This window comes from Trachypithecus francoisi, unplaced genomic scaffold (assembly GCF_009764315.1).
Source record: "Trachypithecus francoisi isolate TF-2019V2 unplaced genomic scaffold, Tfra_2.0 Lachesis_group0, whole genome shotgun sequence".
NCBI classification, from domain to species: domain Eukaryota; kingdom Metazoa; phylum Chordata; class Mammalia; order Primates; family Cercopithecidae; genus Trachypithecus; species Trachypithecus francoisi.
In genome coordinates, this window is record NW_022681453.1 from 93,686,510 (window position 1) to 93,706,163 (window position 19,654).

Genomic DNA, 19,654 nt, shown 5'->3' on the forward strand with positions numbered 1-19,654 from the left:
ACTCTTCTTATAGGCCTGGACACAAGTCCTGCAAATTACAATATTCATTTCTCAATTGATAACAATCGTAGAGAGGAGTCATCTAAGGATTCTTTTAGTAGATTTTCAACTGCTTAAAAGTCAATAATACGTTTTAAATATTATCTTACTATACATGTTTTACACCCATCTTGGAGCACACCTCTAATCTGGGGTTCAAGTGTTCATGTACCTCAGTGCACTGGTGAGAATTCCTAGCTTTGATCATCAGTGACTATTATTTTCTGCAGAAGCCAAGAAGTAAATTCCATATGTGGTACTTTTTTAAAAATAAAAAATAATGTTATAGACTTTTAACGGGATTAAAAAAAAAAATTTTGCCACCACTGTAATATAACAAATTACTAAAGAAAACAGTGCCACATAAAATCAGTGGATGAGTGGGATACCGTCATGTGCTAAAACAATTTTATGAAACTTCATTGCTTGTTTTAAATCTTGATTCCCAAGCTCAAAATTATTATTCTCTTAGTATCCGTTAGGTTTGATGCGCTACCTTTTTAAAAAAATAACTGATGGAAGACTTACACGGTTTGGTGATTAGATCAACATATTTCTCTCTATTCACACATTTTGGAAAATTAGAAAAATAAATTCTAAACACATAATACATAGATTAGACCATTATTTTTGTATTTAAATTCTTCACTTTCATTAAGTAAAAAGTGTCTCTCATTTCACTTCTAATGAAGAAAATGCTGCATATGCTAACTGTTTTATTAGGATCTGTATCTTTTAATTTGTGTCTTTATTTACTATTAATTTCAGGAACAAGTTTTGGATAAATGTGAATGTTAATTTGTTAAAATTAATAAAAAGATGACACTCTATTGACTTGCCATATTGTGTAGTATGCAGATTTATAATGTCCTTCAGAGCAAACAAATGTTATATCCTCCTATGGCATGTTTAATATTATCAGTTGTTGCTCTTGACCTTTGAGTTAGAAGAACTTTCAAATGTTGAATTACCTCTAAACTAGGCATCCTCAAAATTGGGCAAAGGGTAACCCTGAAATATAACGCCATTCTGTAGGTTCTGAGACCAAAAGCTCTCTGAAAAAAAATGTGGATGAAAGACAATTTATTCTAGTGTACAGTGTTCCAACTGGGTAGACAGTCTTCCGTGCAAAACAAAGGTATATTCCAGAGAACAAAGAGAGGGTATAGGTTTTATAGCAAAAGTTCCTTCCCAGGTTCCCAAACTGGTCTGTTTGGCAAATGTAGGATTGAAACTAAGTTCTGATTGGTTGTTACAGATAAATTGTGATTGGTCAATGTAGCTGAACCCTGATTGGTTGATACAACTGAGCTCCAATTGGCCCAGGCAGGTGAGCTCTGATTGGTTGGTTTCCAAGCCCAAACTCAAATACCTTTATCAGATGTTTATTTCATATGTTGGATAGGCAGGGAATTTCTGGCCAGAGTTTATGTTGGCACAGCCATCAGGAACTGGTTTACTTTCATTTTAGAGAGGAAGGCCCTGTGATACATTTACAACATCTTTCTGAGATCCCAGAGTATGTGACTGTTTGCTCACCAAATCATGACTCCCTGGCTCTGTTTTAACTTTTTGCGCCTCCTTAGCCATGGGGAATTAATTTCCACTGTTAGCCACAGACAAGTTCTGATACTAACACATAGAGTGGGTACCTGCTCCTCTCTTGGTTAGCCTGCACTAATTAGAAAACAATGAACTAAGAGTTCCACGCAGGCCCTCTCAGAACATCCAATTTATACCTGCTCCTCTTGTTTTCACCTTTCCATCGCTTTTTTCCTTATAATACTTTTACACATGTAACCACCTGAAAATTACCTCAAGATTTTGTTAAAATGTAGGTTCTTTTTAGGAGATTGGCTTTCTGGATTTCAAACAAGTCCCAGGATTAGTGCAGATGGTTTTTATACTTTTAATAGCGAAGCACCAAATCACTTCCAAGCTTTGTTGTTTACTAAATCTAAAGAATGAATAGTTTCCCTTTAATTATGCCATAATGGGCTTTTGTATTTCTACAAAATGTTATGAAAAATATGGACAACCTTTTAAACTTTTAATAAAGTAAAGATACACAGCCAGTCTTTTATATCTATGGGTTTTACATTCATGAATTCAACCAAACCTGGATTGAAAATATTTGAAAAATATATTCCACAAAGTTTCAAAGAGCAGAACTGAAATTTCCCACCCATTACTACATTAAATTCATGTAAATGAGGTGATATGTAGGCAATGTATAAGGTATTATAAGTAATCTACGGATGATCTAAAGTTTATGAGAGGATGTGCACAGATTATATACAAATACTTTGCCATTTTGTAGAAGGAACCAGAGCATCTGTGGATTGTGGTATTGGGAGGGTTTGGGAACCCATCCTCCATGGATATTGAGGGATGACTGTAATCTCAAATGATAATACTTTATATCTGATATTGAAGATGTGTTTCTACTATGTTTCTTAGTGAATGAGCAAAACTAGTTAAACCAAGCATTGTTGAGACAATTACTTTGGTCAAATGGCATGTTGTTTGAATTAAAGTAATATTTCATTAATCTTTTTATTTTAACATTTTGTTTTTAACATGGAAATGATGACTGACCTAAACTCTTGGCTATTAAGAAAATGCAAGCCAATTAAAATCAAATTAAAAATAGTCAAATATTAGATTTGTGGCTAATTGATAAATATATTCACATTTTTAGTTTCATAAAATTTCTATTAACATTTCAAATTTTACAAACATTAGAAATCATTTCCTAGAATATATAAAATCTATTGAAGCAAAAAGCTTAAAAATAGCACAGAACAATACTAGAAAATAACAAAATAGGAAAATGGGCTAGGAGACTAAAGGTCTAGTTTTTAATTTCCACTGGAAAAATCTAAGAAAATTAGATTTATGTCACTCTATAGAAATTTTACCAACTTATTTCTTGCATATGATTGCATTACATTGTGTTTTCAAAGAAGATCATTTCCAATTTGACCTCTATTAAATCTCAGAGCATCCAATTGTTTTCAATATCACCATTTTTTTGTACTATGATTTCATATCATATTTTTTATGCTCCCCCATTCTTTCTGTTGTTTCTACTATTAAACAACTGTAAAGTATCATTAGTTGATTCAAAATTAGAGTAGATGGATCTCACTAACCCTTGACAACTACAGGCCTATACCAATTTGGCATCTAGTGTAGATTCTTTCAATTATTTAGCTATATTTAAATTGTGGATAGATCTCTTTTCCTACCTCAGGTTGAGTGAAATTACTAGTACAGGAAAGTAATGTCATATGAGTTGTTCATATCAAACGAGCGTGAGAAAGTCTAAAAGATAGTCTACTATAAATATATGCACACAGAAAATTATTGCTTTGTTTGTGTGGCATCAGCATAGACACGGATAGAGAGGAATACAGTTTATATAACCTGTGACATCAGAAGTGACAGAGGATTACCTTGGTTGCATCAGAAGAATACATTGTCCTCTGGGATTTTGACTCTGAAAATTCCTTGTTTAACTATCACCAACCATGTTTCTGGAACATGGTGCTCAAGTCTGCATCTTGGAAATTCATAGTGCCAGATGTCCCCAAAATGGGAGTAGGAAATAAAATCTCTCAAATTGAGATTTTATCCTTGTTCTATCTACCTTTTCTCCTTGTCTCTTTGGGAGTTTGGCTAAGCAAGTAGAAGAATTAATACACATTTTATTATTATAGAATTCTGTACTTTCCCCACACATCTTCAGCCTTTCCCTTTAATATATAATTAATATGTAATTAATTATATGTTAATCAGAGATATAATAAATAATTATATAACTCACTACTCATTTTAAATATGTAGTGTTTTAAATTCTATGCACAATTTAAATATTGCTAAATGATTGAGAGAATCTATACCAAATGTCAATTATTTATAATACATGTTATATATTATATATATGACATAATATATAATTCTACACTACTGAAGTAATGCTAGGGTCTGAGTTGATCAAGCTTGATCTTGATTTGAAAGCCAAGGAAAACCTAGTGATGATAAATTTAAAAGGATAGAATTTTGTTTTAACATGACAGAATACTATTTCTGTTCCCATATAACTAGATACAACATTTCTAAGAAAATGCTTGAACCTTCGCAAGAAGTTGACAGTAAAATTTAAATTTCAATCTCATAATCTAGCATTATTGCTTAATCCATATTATGGTTGCTAATTTTATTAAAAGTTTTTCTCACTTGACTACCAAGTCTACTCCAGACCTGCCAAAGCAGGTGAACTAAAGGAAGGTGTAGCTGAATCGTGAGCAGAGGATGTTTGTACAATGCCTTGCATTTCTTGGTAAGGAGTTTAAATTTTATAGAATTTTTAGCAGGTGAGTTAAATTTATTCTTCCTTCCTGTTATAAAAATGTTGTAGAGGTTGGACAAAAGTTATTGCAATAATTTGGTTTGGAGAAAATATTTTAAAAAATAGTGGTTTGGACAAATGTGAAAATTATATAGTTCCTAAAAATTGTGGCAATCTTTCTCACATTTATTTTGGTAAAAAAGATTTATTTTATAATTGTAGGTGTATTGTCATGGAAAGAAAGTAAGCAATATTTCTTCATTATTTTTGCCCTAGACTATGAAGTAATGGTGGTGCCAGCTGATGGAGAGTGAGCTTGAAAGAAAGACATGTTAAGATTCATATGCCTCCTTGACATTCAAGTGGAGATATCAATTCATATCAACAGATCTTGAAATAATTACAGAAGCTTCTAAAGTTATTTTTCTCTTAGGAAAGCCTTAGATTATATAATGGAAACTTGATTATTGACCTAAATTCTCATCTTAATCCTCAGTGAAACAGTGCAACCTTTAAAAAAAAATGAGTTTAAAAATTATTTTATTTCTTTTTATTTGTAAATTTTATATATATTTTATAGTAAATATATACATAGAAGCCTTATAGTACATATATAATATATATATATTTTAAGCCTATAAATACTTGAAATCATTTTCATTGGCACTTACTGATATTTTAGAAGACCAAAACTCATGAAACAATTAAATTAATCCATTTTATAAGACTAGGTTGTTTCTTAATATGGATACATTCTTATTGATTAATGAAAAAATAGTGATACAATGGCTAAATTATAACATCAAAACTCTCCTAACAGTAGATATATGTACACAATACAGACACACACAAATACATATACATATATGTGTTTTAACATGTAGGACTTATTATTCAAGTTTGCTGAGGTCAACAGATGAGGAGATAATTGTTGCTGAAAAGATAGTTTCACAGTTTCCAGGAGCAGGGGGCACGCTCTGCCACGCAAGGCCACACAGAGACACGCCAAGGTCAGTCAGGAGGAAGAAGGAATGAGGGAAAAGTGTGGACAGGAGCCTTTCTTGTGCTTTCTGTGGGGATGGCAAGGCAGGGTAACAAGATTTAGAATTAGCCAGTTCCAAATAGCACTGGTGGGCTCCAGGTTGTAGGAGTTGTCTTGAATTGTTTGTTACTAGGCCCTGAGGTGATGTTAGGCAAGGAAGACAGTGGCTCAATCTCTGAGAGCAGAAGAAAGAGGGTAGTTGGCCAATATGGGCTCTGAATTGGTTGATTTGCATATGAAGGGTATGCTCCCATTAAAGTCATTTGCTCTTTCTAGGAATTAGCTAGTTTAGGGAATGAGAGTGTTTTTAGGATTAGCAAGATGTCAAAACACTGTAAAATACACACACAAAAAAGTGATTCATATAATATGCTTGCACATTATGCATATTATGTTTACCTAGTTTATGTTATATACATATACATTATACATATATAATCAATAGATGTTTATGTAGTAGATATATGTATTATATATAATAGTAGATATTATATGTATTGTATATATTATATATATTCTAAGGAGGCCACAGAATATACAAATATATAGTTGAAAATGTATGCTTCCTTACAGTTTACTTTTAATCAAAATATGTTTTCTTAGAATACAGTTTTTAAATACAGTTTTTAAAGTATTTTTAAACTGACAGATAAAATTACATGTATTTGCCATGTACAGCATGTACAGCATGATGTTTTGAATGCAAGATTCGCTTTGCATTATCCTTCTGATGCCCCTTGGTTTCCATTCATTAAATCAGCAAAGGAGAATGAGCTTCCTCATTGACCAAAATTGAAATAATATTAAAGTTCTAGCTGAGTGCTCAAATACATTTCCAATTATTATTCTGAAAATAAAATGCTGTAGTATCCTTTCACTTTCCAATATAGTAGAAGATGCCAAGTTCTAATCAAGATCACAATGTTTAGCTAAGAGATTCAAAAACTCTGTGTATGTGTGCTTTCTTTTCTATTTTTAAAATTTTTATTTTAAATCAATTAAGACAAAAAACTAAAATATGTCATTGGAATAAACATAACAAAAACAAGCTCATTATTTAAAAAAAGTTTGTCTAGTGTATTTTGAATTTGCTTTCAAACTATTAGGCATAGTGTTATATTACAGCGTATGTGTATAACCATTAAAAGAAATGAGGCTATAAAACTAGAGTGAAAATTGAACTAAGAATATTATTAAAAATTTACTCATAAAGCTAAGTTGAAAGTGCATTTTAAACTATGTTACAATGAATTGAAATTTAAGTATTTTTCAAAATTCAAGCTTAAGTGAGGCAGGTAAGAGCCTTCCTTTGAATTTCAAATCCAAAGTCAATTATTTTCTTCCCTAGAAGAGAGATAACAAATAGATTTTAAATCAAATACAACTCTAATCTATTGGTGTTTTCTCTCAGTTATGCCATAGAAGCAGTCAAAATTAAAATGGAGTCACTAATGTTAAGAAAAACCTCAGAAACAGAGCTAAGGAACACCATGAAGAGAGTCCTCACACTTGTATGTCTGATAATGAAAAATACTACAAAGAAACAAAACTTCTACAAAGACATCTGCCCAGAAATTGCCTGCCCAACCTCAGACTGGTGTCACCCGTGTTATTTATCTCTGTCGGCAAAGATAATTATTTCAAAAATAATTATGTCATCTTTCTTATTTTGAACTTTAAAAACCTTGGTCTTTTTTACCTTTCTATATATGAACATAGTTTACTATGGCATACATATTCTTTTTTTTTTTTCGACATGGGCTGTCTTGCTCTGTCGCCCAGGCTGGAGTGCAGTGGCGCGATCTCGGCTCACTGCAAGCTCCGCCTCCCGGGTTCACGCCATTCTCCTGCCTCAGCCTCCTGAGTAGCTAGGACTCCAGTGGCCCGCCACCACGTCTGGCTAACTTTTTGTATGTTTTTAGTAGAGACGGGGTTTCACTGTGTTAGCCAGGATGGTCTCGATTTCCTGACCTCCTGATCCTCCCGCCTTGGCCTCCCAAAGTGCTGAGATTACAGGCCTGAGCCACCACATCCATCTGGCATGCATATTCTTATTGCAATGCTTCCTTGTCAAATAAATATGTTTCCTTTTAGAGAACCTCTTTTTGTTCGTTATTTGTTTTGTCATATATATGGTATCTGAAATGGGACCTGAATAAGATCACTATAAGAAGAAATTGGCAATTCTTGGAATTAGTGTACAGGACTAACTTGAGCCTCTGCTTCTATGCTTCACCATGTCTGGCCTTGCAAATCTTCTAGGTTCAGCCTTCATCCTTTTGGTAGAGGCTTTTTTATGTAAGTTGGGGAATCTTATTTGGATAAGGCCCCCTTAATAAGGAGTGATATATTCCTCCAGGGATGATAAAAGACGTTTTGTCTTTTCTGCTAATTCCTTTCTGGTATAAAGATAAGTGTCTTTCTAATTGAGTGGTCTTGTTTCTGTCCTAAGTCTTACATGCTGTCTTTAAAGATTGTCTTCTGGTGAGTAATTTCAGTCTAGTCTGTGCTTTTGGTTTAATATTTTGTTTGATCTGCACACCTAGGTTACAATTTTTGTTCACATCCTTATTTTGGTTTCATTGAATTTGGTTTGACTCTTTTCCCTTGCTTATTTCCGAAAATCTTATGAGAGAAAAAATAAACATTCTAAATAGTAAATGCAGGATAGCTAATTTAAAGCTACTAGGGCAATTGTCACAATCTAAAACCAGTCTAAACTCCTGACATTCCCTGACAAAATTTATATAATTTTTTTTTTTAAGTATGTGTGAGATTAATAAGAAGAGGCCGGGCACGGTGGCTCAAGCCTGTAATCCCAGCACTTTGGGAGGCCGAGACGGGCGGATCACGAGGTCAGGAGATCGAGACCATCCTGGCTAATACGGTGAAACCCTGTCTCTACTTAAAAATACAAAAAACTAGCCAGGCGACGAGGCGGGCGCCTGTAGTCCCAGCTACTCGGGAGGCTGAGGCAGGAGAATGGCGGGAACCCGGGAGGCGGAGCTTGCAGTGAGCTGAGATCCGGCCACTGCACTCCAGCCTGGGTGGCAGAGCAAGACTCCGTCTCAAAAAAAAAAAAGAGATTCTCAAACATTAAAAAATGTCAGGTTTTCTGAGGCTCTAGCTGACTACATTTTGTAGTTTGTTTGTGGGCATACTTTTAAACTGGTGGGCAAATTACATCAAGGAAAATTCAGAGCTCAAACAGTCATCAGTGGAAAAATTAGTAGCTATAGAGTTAACATGCAGAGTCTTCTAAGTTCTCTATCTAGGTCTCTATATTTGTTCTGTCTACTTTGAATCTGCTGATTTTTCTAATTGCGTGAAATAAAATTCACTGTTTATAGCATTGCAACCTATATATATTATAAAATATAAAATATATACATATAATATACATGTTGCTATATATAATATATATATATGCTACTCTATCTCACTCTGTGTGTGTGTATATCCACACACACACACATATATATATGTGGCAACATGGCAAAACCCCATCTACACAAAAAAAATACGAAAATTAGCTGAGTGTGTTGGCACATGCTGTGGTCCCAGCTACACAGGAGTACACAGGAGGCTGCAGTGGGAGGATCCCTTGAGTCCCAGGGGTGGATATATATATATATAACATATATATAGTGTATATATAATACATTTTATTTTAAATATATATTTTTATATATTTATAAATATAATTAAATATATATTTAAAAAGAAATCTTAAAGGGCTTTAAAATTAATGGTTTTTTTTACAAATTCTGATAGCTCCATAATAACCAACAAATTGAATACCTTTTAGAAATGTGATTTTAATTTGCTTGACTAATGATTGCATATGATGATAGAACATAAGTGAATAATTAATGATCTAAAAAAAAGAACCAGGTAAATGTTTTAAAAAGTTAGATCTCCAATTAAACAGATCAAAATCTTAAGTTGAAATCAATCACATAAGGTGTCTCAGTCATGCATAAAAATATTTTTATTTCTTCTGCCACAGAGATGTCAAAAGTAAAAAGTCCAAAAAAAAAGAAAGAAAAGAAAAAGAAACCGCTAAAATTCTTTTCTATTTGAATTTGCCAGTCAAGCAAATCAGAAAGCAAGTAATAGGCACATTTGTCTCTAATGCAAGACAACTTGGATATTTTGTTTATCTTATAAAATTCAGCTACTCCTAGCTAAAATGGATACACTAAAATTTTAACCCTAAACACTTTTTATTTTATTTTATTTATTTTTTTTTTTGAGACAGAGGCTTGCTAACTCACCTAGGCTGACGTGCAGTGGTTCAATCTCAGCTCACTGCGGACTTCACCCTGGGACTCAAGGGATCCTCCCACCTCAGCCTCCTGAGTAGCTGGGACCACAGTGTGCACCAACACACTCTGCTAATTTTTGTATTTTTTGTATGTAGATGGAGTTTTCCATGTTGCCCAGACAGGTCTCTAACTCTTGGGCTCAAGCAATCCACTGGCCTCAGCCTCCCAAAGTATTGGGATTACAGGCATGAGTCACTGCATCAAGACCTTAAACACATTTGAAACTAAAAATGGTGCAAGAAAATAAAAGAAGAGGCTTTTTTGTGTCTGTGTTTGTTTGTTTTATTTTTTTGTAAAATCAAACTGCCATGGGAAATGCTTTACCCAAAGTTTTGATCTACATCCTTTGTTAGATTACATATTGGCGCTAAAAATGTTTAGTTAAGTGGACTCGTTCCAATTTTGTCAGAAATACAATTTGGATTCAACTGTCTTGTATAAACTAGTATATTTGTTATATTACTATCTCATGTCTAAAATTGTAAAATGAAGCTATAAGATCTTTATTTGTGTATGTGTGTTTAGACTTGTTTATGCATATGTACATGTATCATGTTATATATTCTGACTACTCTAAAGATAAATGAGTGCTCATATAAAATATATAATTAACCCAAATGTCTTTTTGTCGTGTTAATTAAGCAAATATATAATAAATTAGTTGGTTTTTAAATTATTCATTACATAAAAATAGTAGTCTTCAAATTTGTCAGCATGCAGTTTTGCTTGTATTTACTGGCAGTTTTATTTTTGTTCCTGCTAGATATTTTCAAATTTCAGCTTTTTATACGAAGTTTTATAAAAACTGTAAAACCTGTATAAAACAGAATGATCTTTGTGAATTTTTTGATGAAATTAATTTAATATTGTTGGTTTGATGAAACGAGCTGTATGTTCAGATTTGTCGGCAAAATAACCACATATTTAACTTAAGATTTTTTTTTACTTAGGTAAACACCAAGTAGTCACGGGCTATAAAAATGGCTAACAAGGAAATAACTAGAAATGAGGACTATCATTGTCTAATGTCTTGGTTTTTGTAAGTAGTAGAGGTAACTGTTAAAAATAAATTAGATGAATGTTAATGTGGCAAATATCTATAAATGAACTTTTCACATAATTTGAAATCTTTAAGTTATGTTTAATAGTAGATACTCATTAAATGTCTGGGTCATATCTAAATAAGATTTAAAAAATTACTGACCATAAATATAACTTTATTTTTGCCTTCTTAATGTTTATAGAAAGATTAAATATATTTGAGTCAATTAATATGTGTAAAATTATGTTATGAAGAAACATGTTTCTAAAAAATATAAAATGGTCTTCATCTATAAAATACTCATGTATGGGCAGACAATTCAAGATTGCTTGATTCCTAGGTTTTCATTAAAATTTAAGGTTATTAAGAGTTTAAAATCCTAACATATATAAATAGTTCTATATATAAGTGCATATACACCTAAGTTGTTTTTAATAAAACAATTTAAGAAAGGCATAAAAATGCTTTTCTTGTTGGTAGAAAAGCATTTTTGTCTAATTTAAAGAAAATTTAATGTTGCTTCAGACTATGGGTTTATGAAGAAAATAGAAGCAAGATAAAAATAAACCAGGAAGTAGGAGAAAGAGATGTGAAGAAAGTTATGAAGATTAAGATGCATTTTTGGCAAGGAAGGTTGATTAAAAGAGAGAATAATTTTGTATGAGAAAGAAGCTGGTATGGCAAATTTTGTTCTAAAGCAAAATGACTGTTTTATTTTTTTGAAAAGAGGAAGTATAGGACAAAGCAGAAATTTTTAGTGTGTTGCCAACTGTCTGAGTAAGTTACGATAATGTTCATGAAAATAGAATTTATTAAAGGAATTTTATGTGTCAGTAAGTAGGCAATAATAAAAAAATACTTATGTCTTTGTAAAAATTGAGCTTTGACATTAAAAATGAACAAATGCAAAAACTTTAAAAAACGGTCCTTATGTTAGAACAACAAGGTTTTCTTAAGGTATTAATTTGCTCTTAGTAAAGTTGCAAAAGGTATTGAGTATTGATTCTGAAATCTGTTTTTTATAACAATCATCCTCTAAAGTATATACAGTTTCTATTTTCTTCTGAGATTTAAACAGTTTCCCTAGTTTCATACTAGAAATACTGTCTTTTTCATTCAGACTGATAATTTTATTTATTGAGGTGAAGTTTATCTTTTTGAAACTTTTGAGCATTATATTTCAGAAGTTCAAATTTTGTTGTTACTCAGTGCATGTGATTTGCAGGTCATAAATCATTGCCTTCTGTTTTCTCTTTCTCTCTTTAAAAAGGTATGTCTCTGGTTGGCTGGACTAATTCCTCTCTCCTTCAACTTTTTCATCAACTCCTGTAACCTTTCTTTCTCTGGCTCTAACTCTGCTTTTATGGTCTGATGCTGAAATGTTTGTCTTGAAAGTCTAGAAAACCAATGTTTTTCTGCAGTTTCACTTGATTCCATACACTTGGATTTTTAAAATATGCCTGAATTTTTTAATGGAACCTGGAAAATTCCCATGCTGTTACTTAAATCCATGTATTTCCTTGCTCAAGGTACTAATTTGTTTGTTTTAACATTCCTTTACAATATAGTTTACACTCATAATGCTGGATATACTCTTCCTGTGTCTGGTTAAATTCAGGTATCCTTTTTATCAAGTTTGACTCCCAGGTTATCAAAATGGACTTCCCTTAAAGAAAAACAATCACATTGTAGTATGTTTGTCTTTACTTTTGTGGAAACTGGCCAAAAAAAAAAAAAAAAAAAAACCACGAAAAACAACAATTTTATGTTTTGTCAAGATAATTCCTGTATTATCTTTATTAAGTTTTAATTACTTAAGACATCCAAACTATAATGGGGTAATGTTTTTACATCCATATAACTTTCTGTATTGCTTTAGAAGTGTTTTGATTATTATTCTGATTAAATGAATAACGATTTTTTTTAACATGACCTGTGATTCTTTTTTGATCAAGTGCTTTGGGCCTTTTGACATCTTTGATAGGTATCTTCAGAATCAAAATCCTAAATTAAGTCTTTTTGGCATAAACTTCATTTTAGGATATTTTAGTTGGGTCCCTGGATAGCTTCAAAGGATGCATCTCTCATCATGAATATATGTTAAATGGAAATGGTAGGACTTATTTGGTAAATTGTATGAGAGCCATAGTTAAATGATAAGTGATATTAGACTTTATTTGCATCATATTTCTGAATAAGTTGTTGATATAAATGTCCCAGAAATTACATAAACATATAAAAATCAAATGTTTTGTCATACTTTTGATTGCTATATTAAATCTTTTCTAAAGTTATGTTAATATAAATATGTTGTTAATGTGAGGATTCTAAAAATTATATGAAATTTATGAAAGTCTGATGGTGGCCGGGCGCGGTGGCTCAAGCCTGTAATCCCAGCACTTTGGGAGGCCGAGATGGGCGGATCACGAGGTCAGGAGATCGAGACCGTCCTGGCTAATACGGTGAAACCCCGTCTCTACTAAAAAATACAAAAAACTAGCCGGGCGACGAGGCGGGCGCCTGTAGTCCCAGCTACTCGGGAGGCTGAGACAGGAGAATGGCGTGAACCCGGGAGGCGGAGCTTGCAGTGAGCTGAGAGCCGGCCACTGCACTCCAGCCTGGGTGGCAGAGCAAGACTCCGTCTCAAAAAAAAAAAAAAAAAAGAAAAAAAGAAAGTCTGATGGTTCTGATGTGATGCTGTCATGATTCTGGATCTTATCTTAAAATGCCACATGTAATGCAAGTAATTACATTTCCTTACCAATTGAGAGCTTTCATCATATTTTCAAAATGGTTATTCTGTTTATCATCCACAGTTATTTGTTTTGAATTCTTCTCTAAAAACATTTGCAATCAGCAATAGTCCAAAAATGCTTCTCATGGAAAAAGCTCTAACAAGTACTCTTGAACACAGATTTCTGATAATTTTAAGATCAATGGACTAAATAAGTGTTTCTAGAACTCTAGTGAAGAAACTCATGGGTTCATAAAAACTGCTAATTAAAATCAAAGTTAGTAATTGCATAAAATTAAGAAAGTGATGAAGAGAAAGTTTTTATGATTTCTATTTAAAATATTTTTGGTTCTTTACTTAAATGTTTTGTTTTCCAGATTTAAGAAAATGTTATCTCATAAACTATCTATAGTTTTTAACAATTTGCAAAAGTCTACATTTGTGAACAAAGATGCAAGCATTTGCTTTTTCTCCCACTTGAGTCCTCCCAATTTCAGAAATTATTCATGTGTATTTGTATTTTTATTTATATAAGTTCAATAAAAATGTTCTTTCTCTTTATAAATAAGCAGGGTACAATTATAAACATTAGTTCTATTTCCAAGGCTTTAACTAAAATGTCATATTTAACAATGTGCATAAAATGCCTGGTTTCAAGGGTTCCCATCTTACAATGAGTAGGTAAAAATTGTAGCTACCTGGCAGACTCAAGAACCTTAAGACTGTGAGTAAATTCTAAATTCTGCCTAGACTTAAGATGTTATTAAATAACAAATTGCTATAGGATCAATATATAGAGTAAAAATTATCATAAAAAATCTATTATATAGTTGTTATTAGATTGTGGTTCTATGCTATGTTTTCAAGTTCTTGTTATCTACCTCTAGGCTGGACTAGGTCCTGAATTCTCCCCATTTCCTCCAATATTTGAGTAAAACTTTACAACTAAAAACAAAATCTGTTTTGTTCCTAAAGCCCTGTAGGCTGGAACTAGGTACATTTTAGAGATCATTCTCATGTCTGATGCATAGACAACACAAAAAGTTCACCAAACTGCCAATGCCATGGCCAGAGTCATTTAGACTACAAACTAGTAGAAAGAGTTGATGTTTTTCAGCTTTTCAAGACATTGGGACAAGACTTTATATCATAATGAAACTTTTACTCTTTTAATGCTACTTTTTCACTTGACAGGATAATGGTGGTAATGGAAAGTTAAAATCAATAGCTTCTGCTAGAACTTAACAGAAACTAACCTAAAAAGTCCTTTCAACTATTGGTTAAATAAGAAAATGTCTATGCTATTGCTAATACTAAAAGCTGTACTTGGGTAAATACCTCTGGGAAAAGAGAAAACAGAACACATGGTTACAGTAGGTCTCACCTAATTCCTTATGTTTATTAAATTTATTAAATTAGTTGCCTTTAAGCCTAGGTTTGTGGCTAAAAATCATTATACAAACTGGAATTGTCTTATTACTATTAATTTTACTTTGTATTTTCCCTTTTTAACTTTCCATCTATTATTTATTAAATTTTTGCAGAAGGACAAATCCTAACAAAGTAATGCTGGCCAAGCATTTTGAGGTGAGAACAAAGCATTGTGGAACAAATAAAACTGAACTTAATCGTGAACTCCAGGCAGATCTAGACTGAGAACAAGTCTTTCTAATCTCCATCGTCATTCAAATGTGTCCACTGACTCCTAGTTTCCAGTCACCCCTCCCCATATGAGATAAGTCAAACAACTAGAATAGGCCCATGCACACACTGAGGGACATCAAATCCTGACAAAGGGATGACTTATTAGTGACACTTTTGGAGAAGGACTTTAATCAAAAGGGATAAATGTGAAGGTTGTCAGAACCAAAGTGGGGTTACTAATGTTAAAAAAAGAAATAAATAATGGAGCCAAGGAAATTCAAAAAGAGAGAATTATCATACTTGTATGTCTGATAGTAAAAAAGACTACAAAAACTACAACTTAGCATACACAACCTCACACACACACAAATACGTCTGCAAGGATATCTGCCCAGCAACTGTGTGTACAGTCTCAAACTGGTGACACCCTTGTTATTGATCTTTGTAACCAATGATGATTATTTTAAAACACTTATGTATCCTCCCTGTTTTTTCCTTAAATGTTTTTACGTCTCTAAATATGCACACAGTATGCTACAGTACCTGAATTTCCATTGTGATGTTCTATACCAAAATAAATATGTTTATTTTACATAGCCTCTCCCTGTTTGTTATTTAGGTTAACATGCTAAATTAAAAGTATTCAGTCCGCCAGGATTGGAAAAGATTTGTGCACTTTGTACTGTGATTAGCAGACTTTGTTATGTGTGTATTCTCACAAAGGCTCTATTCCTCCAAACAAAAGTACAACAGAGAACTTACAGTTTGCAGCCTGTCATGTGAGAAGTTTGGAAATTTTACCACATCATTCCAACAATAAGTAAAATGCTGAACAAATTGAAAAATCCATAACTGGTTAGTTTAGATCCATAGGAGAAATGAATTCTTTTGAGCACAGAAACCCAAAAATTGAAACGTCTGCAGCTAGGGCAGGAAAATGCCAGGGTAAGAAAATCTAAACTGCAATTAACGCATTGCTGGAGGCTCAGTATGGACAACTTTGAGTGAAAACTACAGAGAAACCTGTCATGGCAATGGAGAGGGGATAATTTTTATACATTTTATGTGGAGGAGCTTCATCCTTTTTTCACAGTGAGTATCAGAGAAAAATCCCCTCTGGAGGGCAAAGAGGAAAGGAATCATTTTAAAATATATCAGAGTATTCTGTTCTTGTTACCAGTGTCACCTGTGAGAAGAAACTAATGAACTGAAGTCTAACATTCTAGGGTTGCATCAGGGCCTAACTGACCTGGGGGAGGTAAGATACCCAACTCCAGCCCCCTGAAGTCTTCCAAGTGACAGAAAAGAAACACTCAACTCTAGCCTTCAGCCCACTTTAGTCATTCCATCCCATATCATGGGGGTAGGAGGCAAAACATAAAAGCACTTAGAAAGTTCACAGTCTAGAGGCACAGGCTCAATAAAAGGTTGAAATGTAATCATAGGACTGCAGAATACTTCTTCTCTTTCACACCTTACCACAACATTACTAACAGCCTATTTACAGCACTCCTTTGATCATGGAACCTGGATATCAAGAAAAATTACAAGGCATACTAAAAGGCAAAAAAAAAAAAAACCCACAAAAAGGCAAATAAAGCACAAGCAGACTCAGACATGGCAGGGATGAGGAAATGATCAGACTTGGAATTTAAACAATTATGATTAATACGTTAAAAGCTCTTCTGGGTAAAATAGGCAAAATGTAAAACAGAAGGACAATGTTAACAGAGATAAACATTCTAAGAAAGAGCTAATATGCTAGAGATTAAAAATACTGCGACAGAAATGAAGAACGCCTTTGTGTGGCTCATTAGTAGGCTGTATACAGTTGAGGAAAGAATTTCTGAACTTGAGAATATCTCGATAGAAACTTCAAAAATTGAAAAAGAAAAGAGAAAAAAGAGTGGAGAAAAAAGAACAGAATATCTATGTTATCCCGTGGGATAACTATAAAGGTATAAATGTACATTACAGGAATACCAAACTGTGAAGAAAGAGAAGAACAGAATCAATATATAAAACAAAAATGATGGAGAATTTCTACAAATGAATGTCAATATCAAACTATAGATCCAAGAAGTTCAATCAGAATAAATGCCAAAAAAAAAAAAAAAAAGCCTACATCAAGGTGTACCACTTTTGAACTACATAAAGTCAAAGATAAAGAAAAATCCTGAAAGAAGCCAAAGGGAAACAAACATTGCCTGTAGAGGTGGACAGATAAGAATTACATCAAAGTTTTCCTCAGAATTCATGCAAAAAAGAAGATAATTGAATACATTATTTTAAATGCTGTGAGGGAAAATAATGCACACCAAACTATAATTTGATACTTTGAATAATTATCCTTCAAAAGCAAAGAAATTTGAAGATTTTCTCAGACAAAGAGAAATTGAATGAATTTGTTGACAAGAGACCCATCTTACATGATGTCACAAGTTCCTAAAGAGAAGAAAATAATATCAGTAACAACTTCAAATCTACGTTTTAAAAAAGAGAATATCAGAAAAGAAATAAGTAAAGGTAAAATTTAAAAATTTATTTGTATGATTTTTAACTGATCTAAGAGATAACTTTCTTCAAAATAATAGAAACAATACATTTGAATATATATGCTTGTGTGCATGTGTGTTTTCACGTATACCTAGGTATAAGCAAAATGGATAACAGCAGTAATTCAAGGGATGGTAGGGAGAAATTAGGATTGTTTTGTTTTTATTAGGTACTTATACTACCCCAAAGCAGTGCAGTCTTATTTAAACATGGACTTGGATTAGTTGAAAATGTGTATTGCAAACTCCAATACAAACACTTTAAAGAGTGAAAAAAACCTCAGTAATATGTTAAGAGAAGTGAAATAATGGAATCATAAAATGTTCACTCAAGTAAAGCCACAAAACACAGAAAAGAAATAAAAGAGAAAAAGGATAATAAATAGAAAACAGAAAAACATATGGCAGATATGATTCCAGCCATACCAATAATCACGTTTAATTTGAAGAGTCTAAATGTACCAATTAAAAGATACAGCCATTTTAGAATACAATTTGGCAGATTAAAAAAAAAAAACAACTAATTACACTCTTAACATACAATCCAGCAATTACCATAGGATCCTTCAATCATGTCCTTGGTATTTACCCAAAGTAGTTAAAAAGTTTTGTCAACACAAAAACTTGCATATGGATGTTTACAGCAACTTTATTCATAATGGTCAAAACTTGGAAGCAACCGAGATGTCCTTCAGAAGGGGAATAAATCAACAAACTGCAGTACATCCAGGCAATAGAATATTATTCAATACTATAAAAAAAAGAGGTATCAAGCCATGAAGTACATGAAAGGGAACTTAAATGCATGTTACTAAATGAAAGAAGACCATCTGAAGAGGCTACATACTATATGATTCTAATTATGTGACGTTCTAGAAAAGGCAAAACTATGGAGACAGTGGAACAATTATTGGCTACCAAGCATCAAAATGAAGGTTGAGATAAATAGGCAGAGCACAGAAGATATCTGGGGAAGCAAAACTTTTCTATATGATAATAAAATGGTGAATTCACATAATTTATACCTTTGTCCAAACCCATACAGTGTACAACAGTAAGAATGGACTCTAATGTAAACTATGGTCTTGATAATTGTAGTGCCATATGTCTAAGGATGTGTCAGTGCAGGTTCATCGATTATCACAAATATCGCTCTGACGGGGGATGTTAGTTATGTGGAAGGTGATGCATGTGTGGAGGCCAGGAATATTTGAAAAATCTCTGTACCTTCCTCTGAATTTACTGTGAGCCTAAAACTACCAAAGCAATTAAATAAGTAAAATCTATTTTTAAAAGTCTGGCAAAAAATTCCAGGGAAGAAAGAGGAAAGATGATTAAATCACCAAATTTACAATGCACAAGTTGCTGAAGAGTGACGCTAGTGAATATATGTTTGCCCCTTCATAGGGTGATGATGACTGAAAAGCTAAACTGATGCTGGGATAATACAAATTTTTAAAAATATATTTAATATCTACTGACAGCAGCAGGAGACAGATAAATCTCCAGGCAGACAGGGGTGGGTCCCCAGTGAAACCTGACCTTCAAGCCGGAGATAGCCCCGGATAAATCTTCAGACCACATTGAGAATGTCTCTTCCTGTTTTGCATGCTTTTTTTTCTGATTGATTCCCACCCTTCACCTGTTTTACATATACCTACCCATTCCTAATTGGTTTTCTACAGTGTCATGCCCACCTGTGAGTGGTGCCTTTGTTTTAGCCTTTTGTGCATACTCACAAACCAACCAGCATGCACTTTCCATTCTGAGCCTATAAAAGCTACAGACCCAGACACACTAGAGGGGAGAACACCCCCATGTGCCCTCTCCACTGAGAGCTGTTCTGTTGCTCAATACAATTCCTCTTCGCCCTCCTCACTGTTCAATTGTTGGCATACTCTGATTCTTCTTGGATG